General features: G+C 36.8%; 1 protein-coding gene across 2 annotated transcripts in view; it reads right to left on the bottom strand.

Moving 5' to 3' along the window:
* Window positions 1-27,786, bottom strand: part of GRID2 (glutamate ionotropic receptor delta type subunit 2) — a 743,870-nt gene that overhangs the window by 172,801 nt on the left and 543,283 nt on the right. The window lies entirely within an intron of this gene.

Genomic DNA, 27,786 nt, shown 5'->3' with positions numbered 1-27,786 from the left:
TACATATCATAAACATTTAAATGGCAAATGATATATAGTAGAATACCTGAAGGCTTAAATAAAGGATCCTTGTGGAAGATAGTAAACCATTAGTTTAAAAGATGAATTGACACTTCTAATAAGCCTTCTCTAGAATAGCTGAATCAGTAAAATACATTTTTATTACAAATGAAAATAACTGCTTTAATGACACTGGAATTTGCCACAAAAATAAATTAGCAGTATGTCTTAGGAATTAAAACTACAGAAACACATTATAAATCTATCTTGCAAAGGATGGGAATTATATTTGCTAGTACACTATATTCCCACAATAGATCCTGTTTAGCATACACAATGCTGAAATTGTGTAAAGAAACTAAGAACTTTAAACTACTGAGATTTTTCTTAGTTTAATATTGCAAAGATCCTTCTAACAACATATTGTGGCATATATGGCAGTGATTATTTAACCAGCTAAGTAGTTATACCGTGCTCATCGCTACGGGGTTTCTAGGATTTAATTTTAAAGGATAATATGAATTTTAAAATCATCTTTCCATTTGAAAAGATCTACTACTTTTAAGAAGGGAGAAATGTCTATCTTAAGATTATATTAGCAAATCAGTAATTGGGCTCAAAGTACCTTGCTGAACACATTACAGCTACTACACTCGCCCTTTGGGCACATTACAGCTACTATACTTGCCCTGATTGCTTATTGCTTCCTATTTTCAACAGCACCCACTTGATATGACTGTAAACAATCTGAAGTAGGAACTACATTACTGTACACATTAGTAACCTATGTAATGGAGCTTTTTACTGTAATCATAATTATCATCAGAGATATAGCCAAAATCAAGTATTTTCTCCTCATTTTTCCCCGAGTTTCAGCTATACTTTGTTTATGTTGCCTGCCTGATAGCTATCAGGCTGTTTCTCCTGTATAACCAATTACTGAGGGGTTGGAAATGTCCAAGAACTCTCTCTCTGTATGATCTACCCATGGGTATGCCAGAATCACAGCCTTTATGCTATGCTGATGAAAGTAAGTATGCTAAGCTCCTTCCCAAGAAAAGAGAGAAATTTCTTCAGTTGGAAAGGTGACTTAAAAATACTAATATCCCTCCAAATGTTAGAGACAGCCCAGGAACAGAATCCCGGAGTCCTGTTTGTCAACAGCCTGTGGGTACCACTGCATTATCTTCCAACGCACACTCAAAGCTTTTTATTGGGGACACTAATTACCTTTCAATCAGTAGGCCCTAAGGTTAACAGCCACACTAGAGAAGGTGTAAATATCTTCAGGGCTAAGAGTGCTTGCTTGAAAGCTGACTCTCGTCTGGACTACTCTTGTCTGAGTGTTCATCTCCATTATAGTTGTGACAGAGAATTTTACTGGTTTACATAAACTTAGAAAGAAGACATCATTACTGCAGTTTCAGACTTTAAAACAAACACAAACTTCCCCTATTTAGTATCTTTTTTTTTTTTTTTTTAATATCATGGTCTTTTAAAATTTCACTGTCAGACTAACCTCCATCTATGCAATTCCAGGTAATATGCTTAAGTCCGCTACTTCAGGCTGAAGAGAAAAAAAAAGTCAAAAGAGCCTGTTACCTGGTGTGACATCTATCCATTGTCTAAAGTGGAGATGAAGGCTATTAGCCTGTCAGCATTAGATCTGATTTAAACACTTTACTCTAGACACTTTCATTAACTGTGTTGACATAGCTATATATTAATCATTTAACCTGCATTTCATTGCACTCCTAATATGCAATCACGTTTTGCAAATGTGAACCTGAATATAAGGCATTCAAGGAAGGCTAGAGTCTTGGTTGGTGTAAGTCAGAGTATTTTAGTGAAAATAAGCCTCACTAGTCTGGCTGAGGATCCAACCTTATCTCTACCCCTGCAAATGCAACTATATTTCTTCCTAGAATAGGTCATGAATATGTCTCCATTTTTAGTACAACACCTGGGATTTATGCTCAGCTCACTTTGCATTGCATTAAAACACTCATTAAAATGAGACTTTGTACTGTTATAGGAAAGGTAAAATGCCTCTATGCAAGATGCACTAAAACTAAGTGAATAATTCATGTATTTTTCATATACAAATTTATTCATGGAGTAATATCCTCTAATAGCTCCTGTTATGGAGATTACAGGCAGTTTCTCCAGAGTGTTCAATAATCAGGAAGCTATGCTGGTTTATTTGGCTGGACATATTGCTGTCACAGAACATCTTTGTCTTGTGATTGGACTATCAGGTTTCTCGCATGAACATCTGCATTTATCAATTCAATTCTTACCAGCTTTAGAACCCATGAAAATACAGACCACATACTTTCTAAAGTAAGCATTAACAGTAACTTAGTGTAAGCATTACACAGCACAGGGTAGTCCTACTCTTAGTAATTATCATTCTGAGTTTTTAGCAATTTAAAATTCTTGAACAATCAAAACTGACTAAGTCCATAGGCAAACAAGCAGTGGTAAATCCAAGCCCCGGCACCCATACCAGTCTGTCTAGTTGTTTTGTGATTTTTTTTTTAAAGATAGATTTGAAAACTCAGAGTACTATTAACAATGTATTAAACTATAATATATTCACTCATGTCCTTCTCCCCAAGCTAATGGGATTCATAATTATCTCACTTCAGTAGCTAGGAGAATTTCCTCAATATTTCTTTGCAGTTACTTCTTATATGCTATTTCCCTGATGAAAACAAGGTTTAAGCCACTCCATCAGGTCTATTCCTACCTTTAATGCACTGGCATCTTCTATTCCCACCTCCAGATAGCTATTAGGGTCATATCTCTTTTGAAAAAAATTCTCTAATCAGCCCAGTCTATTTCTGTGCTAATTATCGCTATGCTCAGAATGACTATAGTGAACAGATAACCTTAGCATATACACATTATTTTGAATTGTGTAGGCTTCTGACTCCCTGCTTATGTAGAAGTGTCGTTGTAGCTCTGCTGGTGTAATTCTATGAACAGGCTAGGCTTGTAGAGAGAAGTAATATCTTGTATTAGACCAAGAGGTATAGTCAGGGGAGAGAACAAGCTTTGGGCTCAGAAAACTAATGAAAGTCCTCTGAGACAAAAAATCTTTCTTGTTTTTCCTCCAACTGTATTAGTTGGTCTTATAAAAGATATATAAGACCTTTTCCCTATAGGCCTGACTGTCCTTGGTTGTAATAGATTATTTACGATGGAGATAGGTTAAAAAGGAGTTGTAGAACAAAATAAACCACAAAGCCAAAAACACAGTTAGTGAAGGTAAAAACATGGCCTAGAAAAATAGCAACTCTTTACATAAAATAGCCTGCCTGACAGTCCTGAAGATGGTCTCTTCAACCTCAACACCATGATAGGATTGCTTGCCAAGACTACTAACCTCTAGACCAAAACACAACTATCAGTTTTTTGGAGAGAGTGCACAGGCGAGTTGCCAATTAGCACACTGTCAGCTATCTGCAGAAAGCTGGCAGGAAATTGGATGGCACTCAGGTGAAGTTATGTGCATCTAGGAGATTTAAGGAGATGAAGGCACTGAAAGAAGGGCTCCCCCATGCATACCCGTAGCAAAAGGAAGGCTATGGAAAACACAGGCTTGCTGCTCAATGGGCAGGGGACCTAGAGACAACAGGCACAGAAACAGCTGAGGAACATGTTTTCATTGCCTGAATGTTTACTGTCAAGGTCTGTTCCTGGGCTTTCCAGCTCCTGCACCTAGTGTCAGAGTCTGGGGGAATGAAGTACTACCCATGATGCAGGGAAATCAGTGAGGGGATGCTTAAACAAGCAAATGAGTCCATGGGACTGCACAGGATATATCCGATAGAGCTGAGGGAGCTGGTGGATGTCACTACAAATCTCTGATGTTTGAAAGGTCATAGTGACTGGAAAAAGGCAAACATCACACCCATCTTCAAAAAGCATAAGAAAGAGGACCCAGTGAAACAAAGACTGGCTGACATAACCTCAGTTCTTTGAGGGATTATGGAGCAAACCCCTTTGGGAGGCATTTCCAAAGACACAAAGAACAGAGAGGTGCTGAAGAGCAGCTGGCAGAGATTTTCCAGCCAAATCATGCCTGATCTGCTGGTTGATTTCTGCAGTAAGGAGGACTGGCTTGATGGATGAGGAGATGGCAGTTTGCTTGACTTCAGCAAGGCTTTTGACATAGTCTATGTTCTTGTAGCCCGGACTACAGTAGCAACAGCATAGCCAGCAGAGCGCTAGGTTTGTTCAGCCAGGAGAGGAGGATATGAAGAGGACTCTTATTGCTGCCTGCAACTGATGGAGGGGTGGGTTACAAAGAAGATGGAGCCAGACTGCTTCGTGGTGGTGCACAGTGAAAGAATGAAAAGCAACAGTCACAGGTTGCAGCAAAAGCAATTCTTTGCTGTTAGAGCGACCAAACACTGGGAACAGAGGACCAAAGAGGTTTTGTGTAAAAGAAACAGCTTTTGTGTCACTGCAAACTATGATGTTCCCAAGAAAGGAAAATGATTGCAGATGTTATTACTCAAAGGCCATATAGTCACCATGGTTAACAAAACTAAGAATCATGGGAAGAAGGGAAGGACATGATCCAGGTTTCCAGTCAGACAGCAATGAGATGCCAGGCATAATCTAAAAGACAAGTGAAGGACAGCCCTTTCCATCTGAAGGTGATGCTCTCTGGGGATCAAGGCAGGACATCCATGCTTCACAGGCAGTTGATGTCTTTGAAATGGGAAAGCAAACTTCTGTAAGTAGAGTGAAGAAAAATGGTGGAGATTTTAAAGCCTCTCCTTCACCCAAGCAATTTCTCTCTGTGTCTTCTACCCAAACAATCCTCTTTTCCTGTAAGACTCTGATTCTTCAAATCTCAGTTTATCAATTAATCGAGATTGCTTTTTACAGTAGATAACTGGTCCTCTAATTATCTGCAAATTTTACCAATGACGGTTGCCTAGTTTCTTGAAGAAGGTTGAGAAAAATATTTAAAAGGAAAATAAGCCATTTTTCTTGAATATAAATAGACCTCAGAACTAACAGCAGCTGTAATACAGAATCAGCATAAATTGATGTATTCCCAGACAGGTATAATAGATGGAGGTTTAATCAGTAATTATTAAGGTCATCCTATGATTTGTGCTATGAAGCATCCTTTTTTCGTTTGTTTGATACTGATTTGTTTGATTTGAAATACATAGGCTGAAGTTTTCCATACCAGATGTCAGTTCAGGGTAAAATAAACTCTGGCATAACTCACATACACATGTCTTTTGAATTACAAAAGCTGGTATTTAAATAAATTGGTCATTTTCTAATTTCTAAGTAGTATTCAATCTTGGAAATGCTTTAAATCCCTTTTTTAAAGTGATAATACAGTAGGTAGTGTTTTAGCGTAACTTCTACCAAGATCCCCTCCTACTATTTTTCTACTTGTTTCGCACTTTCTAGATGGAAAAGTTCCAGGTTTTGTCTTCAACTAACGTTTTGGGTTTTTTTTTTAAACTAGGGCAAAATTTTTCCCACTCTACAAAAGGAAGATTGCAGGAAAAAAAAGTATTCTCAAAATTAAAAAAAACCTAAAGGTGTCATGACCTACTTTTAATGCTATTTGGGATAGGAAGCTCAATTCAGCAAGGAAACAAACAGTCTGTGAAAAGTTTGCATATGCTAGCTGAAGCATTTCTAAGATAGGCAAACAGCTCCGTTTGCTATTTTCACTTTTAAAGTCTCCTACAGCTCACGTGCTAAATTATCTCAGTAAAATCTGCTTTAGACAAATTTTAAAATCCTGCTAATATGCCTTTTCTTGACAGAATGGGACAGAAGTCTTAATTCATAGCTCAGAACACTAGAATTAGAGCTTTAGATTTTAGCAGGCTTTTTAGAGATTGTTTTCAATCACACCACAAAAGACACTTTTAACAGTATGTATTACTAGCATTGAAAACCTGAAATTTCCTGTGGACTTCATGAAGCTGTTTCTGACAGATTAGATAATGGTTTACTACTAATCAGTCATAAAAAAACCCACAACAGTATTTTATGGGTTTGGTTTCTGCCATTTCTTCTTTGATGAAACAATTCTTTGAGCATCAGGAATGGCTGTTTGTTCTTCAAAGCAAAGAGCTCTTTTTTCTTTTTGTTTAGTAGAGCACAGGGTTCTCATGTAAAATACCTAAGGAAAAATGTCTCTTTGAATAGGAGAAACTTGTCTTTTCTAAGGTAAGCTTGACTCAGTGATTTGTAATTTCTCGAGGCATCATGCTGGCTATTTTACTTTAACTCAAACTCTCCCACTTTGAAATCAATCATAGGTGCATATCATAATTTGAAGTAATACCTTAACAACACACTCTTCCTTAAATGTAGAAGAACAAAAGATAAAGCAACTTCTGACACTCAAGAAATAATATCTTTTCTATTCTTTAGCTAGTACAGAATCATATTAAAAAAGAATTTTGCAAACAGCTAAGTCTTTCACTCAGATCCTAAACCAAAGACCCAAGAAACTGGTGAAAGTCTACTGACTTCAGGCATCTCTGGATCAGAGTGCTCCAGCTTAGATGCTCAGCCCCATATTTATTTTGCTTTTCTCCAATTCTTAAGGAATGTGGCTGAAAAATTCACTGTGAATAAATTATCTCACAGAATGAACTGCCCCAGTTCCTGGTGATTTGTTCGTAGCTTTTAGGTATTGACAGAATTAATACAAAACAGAATATGGCAGAGCCTCAGACCGTCACTTCAGCATTTCACTTTTTTGACTGAAAGTCTGAAACTCTTTATCGGATCATCTAATAATAAAGGACTCAGTGGTGCATCCTTGGCACAAGTATTTAGCAGAGAATTCCTAGCCAAAGCGGGAAGATGAGCTATGATGGATGGCTTCAAGCTGTCCCCACAGACCTCCAGCTCTGGGCTGTGCCATGGGCCTGGCAACAGCGCCAGCATTTCTAGCAGCCCGTGTAGGCTACAAAACTAGATGAAATCAAACTAATATCTGCAAATATTAATTTTGGAGTCATATATTGGTTTTAATCCCTGCATCTCTTAGTCCCAGCATTCCCAGACAAAACACATAAGCAAAACCTTCAGCATATATTTTAGAATTTAGGAAATGAGTTAATAAGCAAAGAAAGTGAAATTCCGTAAGAAATAATGGGTGTGCAGTGGGACCACGAAGGCTGGGATTAGTTGGAATACAGAAATGCTCTCTCCTGAATTTTTTGCGTTAACAATTTTGTAAAACCTCTAATTATTACAGCACAAAACCTGCAATTCTAAAATCTAGAGTTTAATATCAGGTTTCTCGGATTTGCTTTTGTTCTTATGCCAAACAGATGCATTTGCTATGTATTTTCTATTCGCTTTCTCTGCAACAGTGAAACGGCACAACAACAACAAAAAAAAATCCAAAAAACCAGAAGATGACAGAAAAGATACTGTGTGTCATTACAATAGTAAAATTCATTGCAGCTGCAGAAATCTGTACAAGCTGAATTCATCTGCAAGTGTAGAGAATGCACAGAGAAAAAAACCCCAAAACAACTCTTTTGACTCAGAGCCAGGTTGCACAACGTGTAAATTGGCTAGTTCTCACAGACTTCTTCCTAAAGCTTACTGCTGCTATATCAGGTACCTCCTTAAGATTTATGGATAATGGATGCATGTTAAGGCAATTTACAATTTCTTCTTGCCTCATTCCAATTACACGAATCCAGCAAAGCCCATAAGCACAAGGGAACTGGACTTATAAAGCATAAGTTAAAAAAGGAGTTAGGCTTTTTCCTGTAATGAAGCTACTGTCATCTTCCTCCAAAACACAGCTATGATGAACATGAAGCCTCTTCTGTAGCACAGAAGATTCTGCACTTGCAATGCCTATAGTCCCAAGTGGGATATGTGGGAGAAACTTAAGAGTGATGAAGAGCTTCCCACTGTCCCATATCCAATATCTTGTCTGAATGCGCAGGATCAGACATAAAGGTGTATTCTTGCAAAAGAGGAAAACACAAAAAAAAACCCTCAAGGAAAGACACAAAAAATAGATGAAGGTCCTGGCCAAGCAGTTCTGGATCCAATTAACTCAATGAAAATTCAATATCTTTTCATAAGTCTTCATTATCTCCTTTGATCATGATCTGCCTCTTTATGACCCATTCTAAACCTTAAAGGGTGGGTTATCATCAATGTCACATTAAAGAATCACTGTTCCCTTCCCACGTCACACTCCTGCTTTTGAAACCATAGGAATATAATGAACCTCTTAAAATGTATATAGTCAAAGGTAAAATGTTGACAGCTGTGATGAGAAGAATGAATTTCCCTTTATCTAAAAGTTGTGCTTTTTAAGCCATATATGTCTAAGAGGAATATGTGTTGAATTTCTTCCTCGATGCAGCATTCATATAAGAGCAGCAATTCAAATAGCCATGGTCAATGCTGGTGAGAACTGTAGTACAATATAGACAAAGTTCCAACAATTCTTCTATAGGGCTCTTATCACTCCAAGTGATCATTAAACACAATTCAGTAGGAACATGTAGGTAGTGATAAGATTCAAAAGAAAAGAAAAAACATAGGAAAAAAATATTACTTTTAAAAAAAATTCTTCTCTTAATGCTGTCCAACACACAAGTATCTCATTGCCAAAGATAAACTGAGTAATCTCTATTAACTGCAGCCATTCCCAACTATTACATCAACATGGTCTGTATTCAAGTCATATCAAGGGATTCCAACAATTTGAATGGGCATTGAACTTAGTGCCCGAATTCCCATTCTCTGAATCAGGATAGATTAACTACCTTACCTCATTAGGATGCTAGGAGTATAGTTTCATAAATGCCTATCACCATTTAAAAGAAATAAATAAACTTTTATGAATACCGAAGTGACACGAGTATTTGGTTAGGTAACTACAGGCCTAAGTTTAAACTGGAGCGGTTCAGCATGAGACTCCAGAACTCACTTTTGTACCAAAATTTTCCATCTTTTTAGGAGTTTGTGACATTCCAGCACTCCCTTTGCCACAAAATCAGCCCTGAGCTGATTGCCTAGAGAGTCTGAGCATTCCCTTGCTTCCCATATACATTGACAACTGTAATACTGACCTCACTACCTTCCAGTACAAACTATCTCCTGTGAAGCTGACTCACACATTCACACAAATTCTATTCACATTCACTGCATATAGCACTCATGACAACACCGAACATCCTATTGTATGATATTTTGGTTTCAACCCTGTGGCCCTCAAAATTGCATGGTTTATTACTTGCTGACAGGCAGTTGATGCTATGGAAAACACAAGTCAAACGCCAGATTACTTTTAAGAGAGGCTGAAAACTGTTAGATAACACAGATGGAATTCTATCAACGCAAGGTATGACCTGGCCTGCAGAGTTAATGCAAGAATAGATTTCTCTTCTCCACCTTGTAAATTCAGTTCCCACTGCTGTTAATGAGAAAAGTGCATTTCCTTTTCTTTGCACCATATCGACAATCTGATATCACAAACATGACCAAGTTAAATGCTTCCTACCCTGACTGCTGATTTATCAAATACACAAAAACATATCTGTAATATGAGACTAGCTTAAGTGCTATGTTAAATAACTCAACAATATTTTAAAAGAGTAAATCAAACAGGAATTGTGAAAGAAATTTCAGTTCAGTGACGCAAACTGAACTATGATGTAGATGTGCTTAACTTATAAATTCCTGAGCTACACAAGCTGATATCTATTATATCTGTACTTCAAAATAAATGTCATAAATTGCTGTGGAGGCCTAGGAGATTTCTGAAAGTTTCCAGAGACAGTTCTAATTTTGGCAAAAAGGTACCTTTCTTTGCAAGATTATGATCCATCATCATATATGAAATCCCAAATGGTATGCGTTCTCAGAAATAATGATCCAGTATTAAATATTTAGTTTACATACTGAATTACCTGGGAGAATTCTATGTGATCATCAAAGATTATTAATCATATCAAGTTGATTAATTTTAATGTGAAACCCAATAAATCTTAAGCATTTTAGACAGCACTTCTATTTTAACATAATGCTATTGACTAAACTCTGTCCACACCCTAAAAATAATATTGATGGAGAAAAGTTCAAGTATCAATATGCATAAGACTGAAGATATTCACTACCCAGCACCAAATGAGCAGTAATGCAAGAATTTTGATACCACAAATACCAAGGAAGTGTAGAGTCATAGAATCATAGAAATGAAACCCAAGTAAAACAGAACATGGCTTTACCTGCCTGAAAGAAAAGGTTTTTTGGTTCTTTTTATATAGACACACTAAATCATTCAAGTAAGACCTCAAACTCTATCTTGACTATATTTTTGAGACATAACTGATTTGTGTGACTAGACTTGATAGTCTTACTTCAAAGCTTGGTGTAAAAAGCAACTAAGATTCACCAGGTTTATTTCTCTCTTTTTGGAGCTTCTAAAAGTGGGTAGAGAAGAGTATTATTGGCATGTTTGTTGATACATTCCTCTATTTCTCATTATTAGACGTAATTGGTAATAGTACTTTTAATGTAAATTACTACCTTTGCTATTTATTATGTGGTGGCTTTATTATGATTATTGCTGTTGTGTTTAGATGCATAATCAGTACTAATATTATCATCATAATGGTGACTGGGAGAAGAACTAAAGCTCCCATTTGGTGAATTAAAATACAAGAAAGAGTAACCTCTGTTCCTCAATCGTTTTGAGATGTCACTGTCAATCAAGTGCTGCCTTACAGTTCAGCATCTGCTGGAAATATTTTCCTTTTCCACTCAAACTCAGCTGCAGCTCAACTACACCATATGTGAATTTTTAGATTTTTCTCATTCACATTCAAGAAATATTTCATTTATAAAATTAAAATGATTAAGACTCTCTCCAGTTTCATAAGGGTTATTTAGGGATGACAGTCAGTCACTAGTAGCTTGGACTGGATTCGAATCAGTGACGTAAATAAGGGACATTTTGTAATTTGTTATCATTTCCCGAGCCAAGGACAACGATGTTTTACATCTTCACATCAAGGAAAAGCATGTAATTTGATCAAGCTGCAAGTGCAAACTTCTTGGCAGAGCCTGAGGGAAAGCAATGACAATAATAAAATGGATAGGCAGGTTGTCAAGAGAAGTGAAAGTACTTTCAACTGCACACTTTTAAAGAAAATCCTGCAGTGGAGACGCTGAAAATGTTCTCTACAACAGTGCCCACAGCTATCCTGGAGGTGAAGGATTAGTTTATGAACTGCGGACATGTTATTATTAAATGAACTCAGATAAGAGTTGAATTCATTCATTTACTTAACTCTGTTGTTGGCAGTGGAGCAAATCCTCAGTGATGTAAATTGGAATTGGAGCTATGACAACTGCTAGCATGAGAGTATCTGACCCTAGAAGTATTTATTTTGCTTGAAAAAGTAAAGACAGTTTATATGTAAATGAAATGCAGCTTTCCAGCTCTGTATAATCTGTCAACATGGACGTTAATTTCACAAAGACTGAGCAATCTCTATTCTAGAATAATAATAGGACTTGATCCCACCAACCCTCACTTGTAGCAGTAATCTTATTATGGTGGTGGGACTAGAAGAACAAGATAAAGGCTACTATCATGAACATTTTCAGGTGCATGCATATCATATGATACTTTCTTTTATATAATGTCTTTGATGTATTTCCTGGTCTCTTTCAACATAATGAGTGATGCTAAGAGCTAAAATGAAATGCTAGGGCATCTATTAAAAGTCAGCTTTTTGATGGATTTTCAGGGACTAGTATTTTTTGCAATTGGATCTGGATGTAGGTAAAAATATGATTTTATAGGGGAAATCTGGTATCAAAACTACTGCTACCGTTTCTCCTCTTCATTATAAAGGGATTTATACCTGAATGCAAAAGACATTACGGAGCTTAAACCTGTCACATGAAGTGTTTCTTGGGAGAATTTCCTCTCCTGGGAGTTTCAGGTATAAATCCAGGTTCTCTGATTTATTCCCACTCTTGATAGCACTAGCCTCAATCTGCAGACTCTGCTTTTAAGGGTTTGAAAAGAGCCTTAAAACATCTTTAAAAGTGAGAGTGCTAAATCCATTTCAAGGTGTGTCATAAGATCATAATACACGCTATAGACATCATATATTTTTCAAAAAGGACACATTTAAAGTGTTTTCTCAGACACAACACTGAATTAAATCACTTCACCTGAGAACTACCAAGAGAAAAATGCCAGGTGCAAAAAATGAATAACAGCATAGTTCATTTCCATTTTCATTTCACTTTCTCCTTAAAATGTTTGAATTTATTTTGTTTTCATTTTCTTCTGACCTAATTAGCATTGACTTCAGGATTTTCAGTTGACTAACAGACAGATCCGTCCTGATTGTAACATACATGTTGTGAGACTCTTCCGATAACATTTTCTAATAATCTTTCTCCAAATCATTGTTTGTAATAAAGTTTCTAACAAAAACAATGCATACTTTTGTGTGATACATGCATCCTGTTTAAATATGTTTAAATTACCTAGAACTCATCTCAAAATAAAGCTTACAAGCATCTGTTCTGTTTCAATAATTATTCTAAGCCTCTGTGTCTGGGGCACTAATTTAATTGATGAATTAGTTAACTTAGTTAAACACACTGTCTTTTTTAATTTTGCTTTGTTTTGTTTATTCCAAGTTCTTTTCTAATATGCCAGTATTATTTCTGTCCTCTTTGGGTCTATGACTCTCATTCGTTCATACTTTATATCCCTTCCTTTTTCCTTTCTTATTTCCTGCTATCTGCTAGACACAATCTCTCCATCCCTGCAGAAAGCAGTGGATATTATTCGGGAACATAATAAAAGCACACAGTTAGGCTTGGCTTCTATCTACCAAAATGCCATGGATGTCACTGGAATTTTAGCTTGTACTTAAAAACAAGAAAGTGCCAAAAGACTCAAGCACTTTTCAGAGTGGGATGATCAGAAAATAGTAACCTAGGAATCACAGCAGTAATAACATTTATCTGGACTCAAAAGTCAATTGCCATAATTAAAAACAAAGGAGTTCATTAGTTGGCACTGGATAGAGAATGGTCAACTTGTATCATACTGACAATATTAAAAAAGGACAACCAGCATCTTCCAGAAAAATTTTTTTTCTTACTCTTAATGTCACTTCAGTATTTATAAGGTCATTTGCCAACACTAAGACAGGCAGAGTAAATAAGTATCTTCCAGCCCCATATGGTTGCTTGAAGTATCTACAGAGCACAAAGCCAGAATGCAGGAAGACATATCAACTTTTTTCTAATACTTTTTCCTTGGCAGCGACTACTGCCATTACCAGAAACAGGCTATAGGGCTAGGTTGATTTTTAGTCTGACTTCGTACAGCAGTTCTTGTCCTACAAAACCAAAAGACATTCATGCCATACCACAGAGCATCGCCAAAAGAACATCACCGATGTTCAAACTTCATCTATGAACCTTATTTAGGAAACTAGCTTTATGCAGGATAGCACATACCACATAAGCCTGCTTAGCCCTATTGGAACTTGAGCACATTTTAAACAACTAAATACATGTTTCATTGCTCTATTATTATTTTTAGTAAGGATGAATTTAAGCATGGCCTTAACTGTTTGCCTGAATCTGGCCCTGTACGTATTTACTTCTAACATTCGTACTTGAAACTTAAATCCCCCATAAACAGCCTTGTGCCTTCAAAAACTATAAAACATGAAGCATATAATCCAACATCAGTTGCTTGCCTCACTGAAACAAACAATGTGAAATCAAGCTCAAAAGACCAAAGGCAGTTTTAAATAAATAAATAAAAGCTTTCTTTCTTTTCTCTGAAAAAGGTGAGTTGCCCAGGGAAAATCTCCTTCCCTTTTCAGCCCCCTCTCCCATTGCCTTCCCTTCACTCTGCAAATAAATAAGTAGCACTTATTTTCTCCAGTTTGCTGCACACCTCTCCAGGAGACTCCTTTTACGTATGGAGCCGTGGGGTTGCAGAATTTGGAACAGGGATTTATGAGCCACGTTCTCTTCAATTGGGAAAATGTTAATAGCTTTTAAAAAAATATGGAAATGTGAGTATCTTATCAAAGAGGATGTAGCTAGAACTTCCATGAGCCATGCCTGTGCAAAAATATTATAAGGGTATAAAACCAGAATTCTGTAGGTCATTAAATAAGGCTATTTTTTTCTTCTTAATTTATTGTTCATTAAGTGCATCTATTTCTTTAAAGACTTACTATAATGCTGTCTTAGCAGGCAGCACGTACCAGATTTGTGGTCTTCTCTTGTGTAGATGTAGGCCATGGGCCCACACAACTTATATTTTGCAGTCACACTTACAATTTGCAAGTTGTCAGATGTCTGTACTATTTATTATTCCTGCTATCATCTCAGAATATTTTTATGAGCCAAGACACTTTTTTTTTTTTATCACCAGGAAAAAGAGCCAGAAAATATACCAAAAGCAACGTTCACATTTTCCCAGACAGAAGTTTCACAGAATGCAGATAAAGGTGTCCTTGATGTTTCCAAAATGCGTATGTTCCCTTGATACTCAAGTTTCAGTATCAGCTGACTGGGAAATAAAAATGAAAAACCCAATTCTTCTAAAAAGACTTTTAAAAAAATGTATTTGTTGGCCAAAGTTATACTTTAGAAAAACTCTATCTTACTAAATTTTCCAGTGAATGAAAAAAATTATATACCTTGCCTGCCCTGCCAGGTTATCAGGCAATTCGGTTATCCCATTCTCTGATAAGTACAAATTACTCAGAAAGAAGAAAAATAATGAAGGAAAAAGTTCCTTGGTTTATATCACACATTTCACAACATGAAGCTCTTTGATCAACACGTAAGGAAGTGGAGCACAAAATCACGACACACACAAACAGATGAAAATAAAAGAAATATGGATACAGTTTAATTGACAGTGCTGAGGTTTATCCTTCTGTTAGATACCTTTACAAGAAAGCGACTGACATCTATTTTGGTAGATGGGTATGGAAGTGGCTAATAGGGTCTAAGCATTATTACTTTTATTTAGATGTCTGTCTCTTTTTCCAAAAAATAACATCAAGTCCATTGTTGCCCAATTTGATTGCAGATGGTGAAATGTAGTTATTTCCATCTTTTATTCGATTTCTGAGAAAAGCCTGAAGTAGATATCATATACCATGTACATAAAAGACTGGATGTCAGCACTGCAATCCCCTTTTCTCCCTCCTCTTAAAGTCAGTTTGCCTAAATTTCTTCAAATGCCAGATTTTTCAGTTCACTCCATTGATTTATCTTTTTTCTTAAGTAAACACTGACCTTTCCTTCTACTCCCAACTTTTCTCTCGAGGTGTTTTAACATAGCCCTGTCTTTGGAAAAGTAAATGTGTTAATTTTAGCCAGAACCAGACAACCTGGCATTTCCAAATTAATGATCTAATCAAACAGGCCTATAATACTAAAACTGTGATGACAGGTAACTTGGTCATTAGTCTAGCTGTTTGCATTTTGCTTGCATTTCTTCTGGCAGGCTTTTCAGCTCAAGTTAAAGAGGCATGCAGCTCTCCCAGTCCGAATAATACCAGTCAGTTCTGCACTTGGGTCGGGGATACATGAAGAAAACCCAAACTGCATCACGAAATGCAAGATTGGTCTTCAAATGCTGTTGTGTTTGGAGAGAGTTAAAAGTATAATTTCCAGCATTAAATTTGCATGGACGTACTTTAAACAGCACTGTGCACTAACTGTGCACTTACACTGGCTTTTACTGTGTAGAGGTACTTTTCTACTGATGTTTGCATCTTACTTTTGAACAGAGATTGCTTCAACGTATCAACGAGATTTTTTTCTTTTTTGCAGGTGGGAGGAGACTGTTTCTAACAAGATGTAGAATAATGACCTAAGCACAGCAAGGGGGTTACAGATAGGAGTGAAAATCTCATCTCCAGAACTTCGATATAGCTGGGCGCAAGCCTGTCTCACAGTATGTCTGTGCATCAGGCTCACTCGAATGAGGAGACAGCTTCTGTGTCTAACACCCTCCCTGAAATTGGTTGCCCACGAAAAGATAAGGCAGTAATTTCTGATGAAAAAAGATTTCTTTTTCCTGTTTCAAGTAGGTGGAGAACATCAACCTCTTTTGCACAGGCTGCTGGAAACACATCAAATGGTTGTAATTTCTGCAGTAGGGTCTGAGCCAGGATTTAACCATAGGCTGAAAGAAAAGCTCACGCTGACATTCCGTCTCTAAAATAAAATCCCAATGCACAAGGAAAATATTTACACATATTTCTTGGATTCAGGCTGCCTCTTATTTAATCAGTGTAAAACTTCGTGACGTCTCTGGCAGACTGTAAAAGGATAGATTTTACATTTATAGTACCAATAAACCTAAGACAAGTTTACACAATTGCAGTTCTGTCTCACAATGAAGCTTTTTCATCCAAAACTATTTAAGGAAAATATATATACAATTCTTCATCTACAGTCAGACAAATAAAAGTGCTTTTACAGTAAACAGGCAACATAAGATATTTAACAGCAACCCAAAAAGAGGCTATAAAACCACCACTTTCAACTTTAATGGAGAAAGAAACACTGTGATTTCATGATTAGTCATAAATGCCATCCAGTGCGAAGAGTTTCCTTTACAAAAAAGGATGACTCAAAATGAAACACAAAGTAATTCAGACCACAGCTAAGACGGGGAATGATAGCATAAGAGCAAAATGAGAGAATAACCAGATATATAGTTAAAAAAGAAAAAAAAAGCCATTTAGAAAAGGAAATGTAGGTAGCAGTTTGATCTCAAGACGTAACAATGAATTTGCCTGCACAACATCAGGATGCCTTAGGACAAGGAAGAAATCACAGCAAGTGCTGAACAGGCAGGGCCCGCTGCTCCACTCCACTCTACCACGCCAGAAGCTGACAGGAACCATCAAAAATGCTGCAAAAAGATGGGGCCACTCCACTGCTTTGCACTCCACAATAACCTGAAGAGCTAGCAGGCAACCTCGGCTGCAGCATTATAAAGCTAGGATTGCCACGTTTCTCCCGTGTCAAGGTGTAACATCCCTCTCTTGCTAAGGAGGATCTTGCCTAATCCTATTCTAGAGTGGCTGCCAGGCACCTGGGTTTTGTTCAGCTTATATATTATCTATTTTTGGATGTCAGTTCAAGACTTATGGACAGAGCTATAGTTGCACCTATTGCATTCCTGCCCCTCTTCCTCAGACTCTTAACTAGTCACTGCTATACTGCTGCCAGCAATCCTTCTTTTTTGGGGGTAGTAGCAGCGAAGCATGCATCTGGTGGAGCTCAAGAGTATTTGCCGTCTAGCTGGTGTCCCCTCTCACCTTGCCCTTACTACAGCTTTACTTACACAAACTATACAAATCAGCATACTACACAGATTATCTTCTGAATATTTTATTAGTAAAAACAATATTGCACAGTAATTATTCTTTTCGCACAGTTCACAAGTGATTATCAGTGCTCAGAATTAAATCCTGTTACTATTACTGGTAGGACAATGATTGCTGACCACAAACGTATGTTTGTACACACAGGTAAATGCATTGGTGTGGAGCAATGAGGGAGAATAAGTGAAGATAAAACCATATAGTAAGAAATTAGGCCCTGTAGAACATCAAATTTTGCAACCTATCAGATACAATTACAGAGGGATGAAGATCTTTGCAAAAGCAAAGCGAGTATAGTTGATAACTGTATTCCATCTTGCAGCAATATCAAGTTTTTAAGGTTGTGGTTTAAAGCATTTGACTTCAGTCATTCATAAATATGGTGCTAAAAGCCTGAAGCCAAATATTACATTTATTACTTATGTGAGTAGTTTCACTGATTTCAACCACTGGAATAAATGAAGATAAACGAATGAATGAGGATATGTAAAAGGAATTACACTGTTACACACCTACTTCTCATAATACTTTAGCATTTCTGATGTGCTACATTACAACTGAGTCTTAAAATTAAGAATTAGGGGCAAAAAAAAATCTTTAAAAATCTTTTTAACAGAAGTTTATATGAACGCACATGTCCATGCACATACACATATGGATATATTAATACACATCTGATGAACATGAGAAAGTCAAAGACCTGTGCTTACAAACACAGCCACAGATTTAGAGTACGTACATTTCGAGATACTCAAATTTCCACAGACTAGGCCTGATTTTATAGAAGTTCCATGAAGAGACAATATCAACTGAAATCAACACCTCATTAGATCAATCTTTACTGGGTAAAACAATTCAATCACTTTACATCCAGAGGACAAAACATCCAGCTTTTTGACCTGTAAAAAACCCCCCAAAATCTCTAGCGGTGTCCACAGATTTGTAGTTCTAATTTTATCTAGAATAAGCACAGAACAAGCAAGACACAGTGCATAGGTCAAGTGAACTTGGGAATATGGTATCCACAGAGACAAATTTCTCCTACCTTTCTTCTACCCATGTCAAATAGGCGGAACTCACATCCAGGAAATAGGGAAAAGGAAGAGGCCAGGTTGTCAGTAACCAGAAGAAAAAGAAAGAGATAGAAAGATTATTCCCTGCCTAAGCATTGAGGGAGGTAAAGAAGAAATAATTGAAGAAGAAAGTGGAGGGGACTTTGCAAGGCCACCTAACTTTACCAGTTTTTATAAGGCAAAGGTAATTGTAGCTATACAAACTTCAAAGAGACACCTTTGGCTCATATGAACGTGTTAAGTCATCATATTCCCATGCAATGTTTGCTAAGCAAACTGCAGTTCACCATCAGAGTACAACATGATGCACTTTATTTTAAAGCTCTGTATGACCTTGCTGAATGAAGGGGTTGGCTTCTGGCTGTTAAAGGTAGACACATCTACTTTAAATACAAGTCAAGGGAGTTTAGAGCATTCTGTGACTGGATGCACTGAGCAGTAAGAAAAATAATTCTTTTTTTTTCTACCTGGCTGTTTTTTTCCAGGGACTTTTCACACTGAGCGTCAAATCTGAAATGACTATTCTTTTCCTCCTATGAATTAATCCGTTAGAAAAATCACAATCAAAACCATATTGGGTGTAGTTCCTTCTTATACAGCACAATATTCAAGTCAGATGAATGGAAATGTCTACGTGAATCAGGCTTGCTTATTAAAATCCTTCATTCAGTTAAGAGGAACACATCACTTGATTTATTATAGTCCCATGGCACATCAGTAGCCTACAAGTGCCATGTTACAATATTTAACAAAAGATATACTATTAAATAAAGTATTTGTGAATAAATCAGCAGCGATTTATCTGCAGTGTTTAAGTATGAGCAAAGTATTTGGCTGATGACTTTTTTCCTTTTGGTACAGAATGAAACTGCAAAATACATTTTAAAATCTTCAATTATGTTGCAAGTTGCAGAGTTTGTCATTGACACTATCAGTCTGACACTTATCCTTTTGTTCAAATAGCTCTGCCTAATAAAATGTCCATATCTTTAACTACATAGCTTTCTTATACACTTGAGGCTTTAAATGCATTTTAAATATTAACAAAGCTTTCATTAAAATGCAGAAACAGGGTGGGGGAGCTACTGGAAAAGGCTTTACTCTGTCTCCTTTAGTTTTATGTGGAAGTATTAATCAAAACCTTCGTTAATGTTGTATGAATTCAGAGCATTTGCACAATTGGAATGCACATTACCTCTTATTTACACTACTTTTACTTTACGGTACTCCATTTAACAAAAAATTTAGGAGTCTGAGGATATTTATGCACATGTAGAAAGTGCTATATTGCAGAACTCGTGTTCCAGGCAAACTTCTGGATTTACGAAATAGAAAATTGAAATTCCGTAGGAATCTCAAGCAGCATTTCCAAAAATATGCATTTGATATGACAACTCCAGCTCTGGGAGAGACTGATTATTGAGTGCTCAAGATTTATGGTTAAGGTTTCCTTCTTTCCTTCCAAGAGTTGGGGTGAAAAAACGTGCACTGTTCACAGATAGAAACATCTACAGCCTCCAGGAAACACAGAATTATCAACTGTGCTGCTAAATACAGAATTATGGAGGGAAACAACATGCCTATTATAGATTAAAGTCACAAATAGCAGCAGCTGTCATGGCACGTAAGGGGAAGTCCTTTGTTAGATAAACAGTGTTAAAGGACAAAAATGATAAGCAACAGTTTCATATTAGCAAGATATTACTAGTATCCTGCTACCTGTACTAATCTCCTGGGATCTGTGCTGTTTGACATATTCACACATGATCTAGAAAAGCTGATGAACAGCAGAGTGACGAAGTTTGTGTATTGTGCTAAAGAATTCAAAGGAGTAAACATGAAAAGGGATGACAAAAAATTCAGATCTCATGGTACTGAGTGACTGTGATATTACAACAGATGACATTCAGTGTTGATAAATGTGAAGTGAAGTACATCAGAAAGAACTATTTTAACTATAAAAGGACAAAGGAAGGGCGGGAGGTGTCCCAGATTTGCATGAATACCAAAACCTTAGAAGGCTTCAAAAAGCATAAAGAAAAATCCATTAATCCAGGTTCATTAAACACAAAGGCACTATCTTAGTCTAAGAAATCTTTAAAACTTGCACTGCTGGAAGGCGTGACGGTTTATGGAGGGACTGCAATGTTTTTCTATTCTTCCTTAAGCATTCTCCATCAGTCTTCAACAAAGCATATTGGACCAGAAGACCTTCCCAACCCCTTCTTACATTATCTGAAATAGATTTGTTGCAGCCAAAATCCGACGTATGTTATTTATTATTAAATACTACCATTATCTTTTTGTGATAATAATATTAGACTGCAAAACACTGAAACGATATGTGCAGTTACTCACGCTCACCCCTTCTCCCATTAATGCAACTCTATTCATTCCTCTATAGTACTGCCTCCCCTCCCATGCCTACAACCCTTGCATACCCAGACAGAAGCTTCACAAATTGAACAGTATTTTTTTTTTACAACATTGGTTCTACTAGATTAGTCAAGCTCTACATATGAAGAAAAAGTCAGAAATGACTAGTTTTGAAAAAATATAACCTGGAAAAGTGACATCCTGTGGGAATTCTGCTACTGTACTTCACTGAGATCAAAATTTCACTTGTGGATTCAAACAGATAGTTAAGAATTTCACTAAAAGGCTTTTTGGAATCAAAGGAAGAAGAGGACTTGGGATCAGGCTTTTAATTGGGGAAAAAAGATTGCACAACGGACAATTTCTACAAGATAAGTAGAATGCAGCAGAAGTTACATGAAGTTGCATAGTTTCCCCCCCCCCCCCCAATAGGACTTATTTATATCTTCTGGCTATGACATTTTTAATTCCAAATAGCAACAGAAAAATGAATAGATAGATATGAAACCTAAAACTAATCTGTGAGCTCCAGTCAATATTATGACTGTACTGAGTGAGCCAAATGATATAAATAAGCATATTAAATTTATATTCATGGTTCACTTGTATGGTGTAGACTTATCATTATTCAGTATGTGAATTTTATAAACAACGTGTCCAGTTATTTGCCTCTGCTAGAAACCCACTTGAGCATTTTCATTATATGTATTACACCTAATGAAGTTAAAGGATTTTTTTTTTTAATTTAAGTGTCATCATATGGGAATACAGAGCTTGTAATTTTCAGTATTTTTATTTGCTTTTGTTAATTCTCTAAATACATAAAGTACAAAGCTGATCTATATTTACACTGGATGTTGTAAGGCAGCTGCTTAGCTCATGCTCTGAGATAAAAAAAAAAAAAAACAGAAAAAAATTGCCTGTGTTAGGCCTTCTCCAGGACTTTTACTAAAAATCAAGTTTACTTAGTTTGGATTTGACTGCACTCATGTAGCACATGGATATTTTTCAGTTCAGAATGAGCTTATATTTGCCTACAAGACTACACTGTAAACATAATTATAAAGTCTCCATCCCAGAAAGCAAAAAGGAAACTAACTTAATAGTGGTTCCTCTTGAAAAACTGAGATATTATGTTAGAGTCAATAAGATGATTAAGGGAAAACTTAGAACTTAATAAAATCTTTTAGACTTATATAATTTGCCTTATTTTACAAAAGATAAATGAAACTTTCGTACCCCAAATCAGCACCACATTCTATAATACTTGAAATACATTAAATGCACTTTTAAATTTCTAGATTATAGCTGGCTGTCTCCTAATGCAGATTTCCAAGGTGGTAAATTTGCATGCAGCAACTTCAAATTTTAGTGTAGGAATATATCCAAGTACCATGCATATTGAAAATGAAACTGAAAATGTCTTATAAAGCAAGTTTGACTGTGTAAAATTTGCAGAATTTGTCATTTGAGATTGTTCTTGTAATCTTCAAACCAGAGGTTACTCTAATTCATGATATACCTAATTGTTGATGTTTGGGGTGGAGGGAATATATTTCAAGAAGGGACAAGACAGAAAAGCACCTTAAATTTATTCTAATAAAACTACTCACATTCTGTACACGCAAAATCAGAACAGGCTTGAGGAGGTCACTTGTTTGAAGAAGCTACAAACCTTGTGGGGAGCAATTAACATCATGCTCCAGTTCAAGCTCTTCCCTTTGCTTCGTTATGCCCATCTATTTAGAGTTAACTATTTGGGAACACATTTCCTGGCGTCTTTCTAATTACACGTCAGAGCCCCCATGGTAATGTACATACCAATTACGCATTTAAAAGCACTTCTGCATTTAGTGACAGCCTAGCAGGCAGAGAAATGAAGTAAAAAAAGAAATGTGAAAAAGAGGGATACAACATTAGGACTTAGGAAAGATGTATTACACTAAAATAGAGGCAATTGCTTTCTCCAGTCAGAATAAAATTACATAAAAGTATATTCACATGGTAAATAAACATCAAGTGCCATAAACACTAAGGCCAAGGAATATGAAGAGATAATCTTATCTATTTGTGTGTATATATATATAAAACTGGTTGCAGAAATCAATGAAGAAGCCATGATACACATGGGTCTGGTGCACTAAAGTTCATACTGTAAATTCTGGGAAGCATGAAGTCTACACTACCTAAGGAATTTCCAAGCTCCCATTTTTTTTGAATCAAAGTACAAAAAGGAAATGTCTCCATTCCAGGCTGGAGTACTACCTCAACCTGATGCTGAGGATGTAGCCTACACCATTTGATACCTCCTTGCATCTGATACTGCTGTGTAGATACTAACCCCATACTGTAGACTTAAAAATTTTCCAGTTCTCTCTCTATATACAGCAGATGTCTTGCCCTGTCTTTACATCCCATGAATGGTGTAGTTGTATAGCTGGCCTCCTTTGCCAGTTACCCAAGGTGTTACTATATGTCACAACAGACTTAGCAGGTAACAGCTAATTATCAGGCAAAATAGTTCAGGCAATCAGCTCAGTTCTTTAAAAAGAATAATAATAAGAAAAAAGACGATTTCTATCAAGGTGTTAAGCTGCATAGAAATTGTAGTGCAATAGAAGGACAAGAATAGGATTGATTAGAAGCTATGATGTGTTCACAGATCATGCTGGGAATCTCTGGTAAGCACAATGCATCTTTAATGCAAATCAATATAGACAGTCTGATGATGGCCCTTAAGAAGGGAAGTGCAATCAAGCTGCTGCTCCAAAAGACAGAGCCGGTCCAGCAGTGAGCACACGGGTTCTCTCTTCCCAGCATCAACGGGAGTGAAGAATTTGTCTGATAATTATGGCCGTTCAAATGATTTTTGCTGTTAAGTAGGCTGTGAAATTCAGGAAGATGTTCTGGATTTTGCCTTATAATGGCACAATTACTCATTGACAGAGCACGGTAGCACCATTGTGGTGAGTCGCTAGCAAACATCAGCCTCACAAGCTGCAGATGATGTATAATTTGAACAGAAGTTGTAAAGTTTTCCCCATATTGTCTTGGGAGCTTCAAAAACCCACTCTCAAAACCATGAAGTTTTGCAGTAGCTTTTTAAAGAGAGAAGTTACAAAATGAAGACACATATACCTCCAAACTCCCCAATCTTATTTTCAGATGCCTAGCTGTAATCGTGTAGGCCCTGTTCACTAAAGAACAGTAGGTGGGTAGCAATTTTTACAACATTTACTCATTTATTTCTACATGGTGCCTAGAGTTATACTTCTTTCTATGAAAAATCTTCAACAGTCTCACTAAGTCCCTCCAAAACATATGGTCCTAATTCTACTGGTTTTAGTAACAAAATGGAGTGGGAGTAAGCAGTGATATTCAGCAAAGGAAAAAATGCTTACTTTGAAAAGTCAGTAAAATTTTAAAATGTAGTTTACATTCCACATTAATTCAGGACCTTGAATTAAATGCAGATTTTAAAAATAGGTTGAATCAATTTCCTCTATGCCCTGTTCTCTGTAAACTTGTATGTAATTGAACTTGCAGGATTTTGAAATCAAAATTGGGAGGAAAAAAAAAGCATACTGCTCCCCTAACAACCACATTTCTGTCTGAAAACATTGATGTCTTAAAGGTATTTCACTAACATTTTAAATGCCACGAACTATATATAGGCACACTGTTGGCAGCAAGCTCTGTTCCTGCAGACCAAATGCAGGAGGAGATGAGAGGGTTTGCACTAGCCCTTGCAAGAGACTGTCATGGTGATTAACTGACTCTATCCTTCTATCCCCCTGCTGAATAAGTGTGGTGGGGGACAGGAGTCAGAAGGGGCACCTCTGAGATCGCTTCAGACAGGTCCAATGCGAATGGTTCGTATGCATTGCTTGTGCCCAGGCCCTTAGATCATGAAGAGTGGTGTGAAGAGCGGCACAATGGCCGAAGCAGCTGAAATGAGCAGAAAACTTTCCAGGACTGCACTGCACATGCTCTCTGCATATCATATATCTTCACTGGAGGAAAGATGCAGGGGGAGAGCAAAGTTAATTATTACCTCAAGGAGTAAAACTCACTCCATGCAATCTTTGAGACTAGGAGCTACTGTTTCCCTTTGGTTTTTCCGGTATACTACACCAGCTTTCATCTGGTGAGGCATCTGAAAATGTTGGATGATGGTAAGTTAGACACCCAAATTCACAGGAAATAGCTTTGCTACCAGAAAGCACATTTGCTTTTAAGCAGGTACTTTTTTTCATGGTAAAAAAACCCCCAAACAACAGACAAGTAACCAAGAAATCACAACTTAATATATAATGCTTAAAATTCACATGGATAAATCATCCTTGGAGCTTAATTGACCATACAGTCCTGAACATTTTGTTAAATGGATTAAATACCTGTAAAGTTGTAAAAATGCCTTAAACATTATTACTTCTGCACCTAAACTTAGGAACTTAAATCTTTAATTGGCCATATAAATCTAAGTGCTTTCATCTTCTGAGATGCTTAAGACTCTTAGCTCTCATTAACTTCGTAAATTTAGATATGTAACCCCTACTAAGCAAAAAACAACTCTCCATGCTTCTAGTGTTTTCATCTAGTATACTTTTAGTGTGGTATGATATTTCCCTCTCCAAGGAACAATTATGTAAATAAAATTAACATATATGTATTTATTTATATTACACACACTCAAAAACACAGCTAAAATTGCTTTTACACAGTGTACTGTTTCATCTTACAGTTTAATAATTAACATATACATTTTTTTTCTTTTTTTAATTACTGATGTGTTAATTATATAAATATCCTACCACAAGAAAGAATGGGAACTCTGGCTATGTGGGCTTTTTTATTTAGTGTATATTCCACCACGCCGTTTCTAAAGTACCCTAAAGGATCATAAATGAAAATTTACACCTAAAGGGAGTCTAATATATCTAAGGGTTTTCAAGCAGCTTTTCTGAATTTTCTGGAGATAATTTAGTCTTGTTGGAAGAAAAAAAATGAAATTAAGCATTCTGGCAAAAAGTATATATTTAGGTATGTATTTGTGTGTGTGAAGAATTCTATCTAACCTACAGGAAGATAAAAACAGCTTACAGTGAAGAGGATCTATCACAAAGAATAACTCAAACCAATAGAAAAATCAATCCAATAAGCCACAGATAGAGCATGCAGTCTAACAAATCCACTAATGCTCAAACATCGGGAACAAAATTTGAAGAGTAAACATTAAGGAGTACCACATGGCAGAAAAAACCAAATCCGAAACAAGATAGAAAGGACCATAATAAGTGATATCCAATCATGACCAGAAACCATACCATGACATAAGATAAGAGCATAAAATAAAATAATCTCCTTCTCGTAAATCTGTTGTCAGGACTCATGGTAGCTCTAATGAACTGCTCCATCAAAGCCTAAAACCAAAAATAAACAGCAAGTGACCCTCTTCTAATTCCCCATTCAAGTCATTTGGCTCATTACACACTTACATTAGAGTGAAAAAAGTCTGGTGAGTCATTTGGCAGAACAAGAAGAAAACACAGCTTGATAGCTTCCCTGAGTCTGTCTGTCTATCATCATGTTACGGAGGGGCAAAAAGAAGGAGAAAACTGATGACAAAAATATTAACAGTTAAGAAGGTAAGGACAAAAGTGCTGGAGGTTAAGAAGAAAAGAGAAACCAAGAAGTAAAAAGGCTCCCTGTAAAGCTATTAATCTCAGAAGTTAAACCCCAGGCACAATTTCCTACGAGTGTCTCAGGCATAATGTATTCATTATTGCTATAAAAAACACTGTGATGGCAAAGCTCTGCATTTACCATTGGCACTTGGGGAGAGAGGAGATGGGGTGACTTTCCATTCAAAGAGGGGTCAATGGAAAGAATAGGAATAAAACCAAAGAAAGGCCAATAATATGTGCTACTGTCCACAAGCAACCCATGAGTCTTTTGCAGATTTGCAGCAAGTGATCCCTCCCAGGAACTTAGGCACCCTCTGAAATAGAGATTTCCAAAACGTGTATGATCGCCAGGAGGTAAAAGCCTCAGGGCTTTAGAAATAGAAAGAGCTGGAGTCAGAAGTCCATCTCACCTTTGGGGCATTCAGGATTTCTGAACATCCTCTATTTGAGGCTGGGCAATCTGTTTTCACACAGAGAGCTCTGAGGCCTAGGGCTTTATAGGAAAACTGTAGGCCACCAGCTTTTGTTTGCATGCACCAATATGTCCATATGTATATGTGCATACATATTAATGAGCTTCTGTATGAACTTAAAATGAAAGTGAGCTCAGCCAAAAATTTTTCTCAGCTATCCCAGGTCTTCCTAGTGCTCTGTGCTTTAAAAGAGGGGTGCAATTTAAAGATATTATAACTATTTCTATGTAAGATATGCAAATGATAAATTATTCGAGTCTTAAAATTACAAGTAGGCACTGCACTGGGAATTCTTTTCATTAGTTGAATTACGGGGAGAAGTCTGAGGGCAGTGGCAAAAAGCTAAAACTGTATGTTTCTTCCTGATTAGTTTTTCAACTTATTAGGAAGTCAGTAGTAAAAGCTGGACAGTGATCTTCTAACTGTGAAGGGGAGGAGAGGAGATATCTGTATGCAGCTTTTGGCATTTCACACTGACTGCATGTACTTGGAACCCTTGGACAGCAAAAACAAAGCAAAAGAAACAACATGGAAAGCCAGCATCGGAAGCAGCCGTATTCATTCCCTTCCCATACTTCTCCCAGAACAGTGTTTCTTCCTCAAAACTCTTCTGTTCCCACATTGACAACAGCACAGGAAAATGAACATCCTTCTTGTCATATCACCCAGTGATATCAGAAACTAAAAATAAAGAGGAAAAGATATGTCTTGCCATTCCACAACA

This window comes from Gymnogyps californianus, chromosome 4 (assembly GCF_018139145.2).
Source record: "Gymnogyps californianus isolate 813 chromosome 4, ASM1813914v2, whole genome shotgun sequence".
NCBI lineage: Eukaryota > Metazoa > Chordata > Aves > Accipitriformes > Cathartidae > Gymnogyps > Gymnogyps californianus.
Note: the sequence above shows the minus strand (reverse complement) of the source record. Positions and strands in the feature narration are given on the sequence as shown.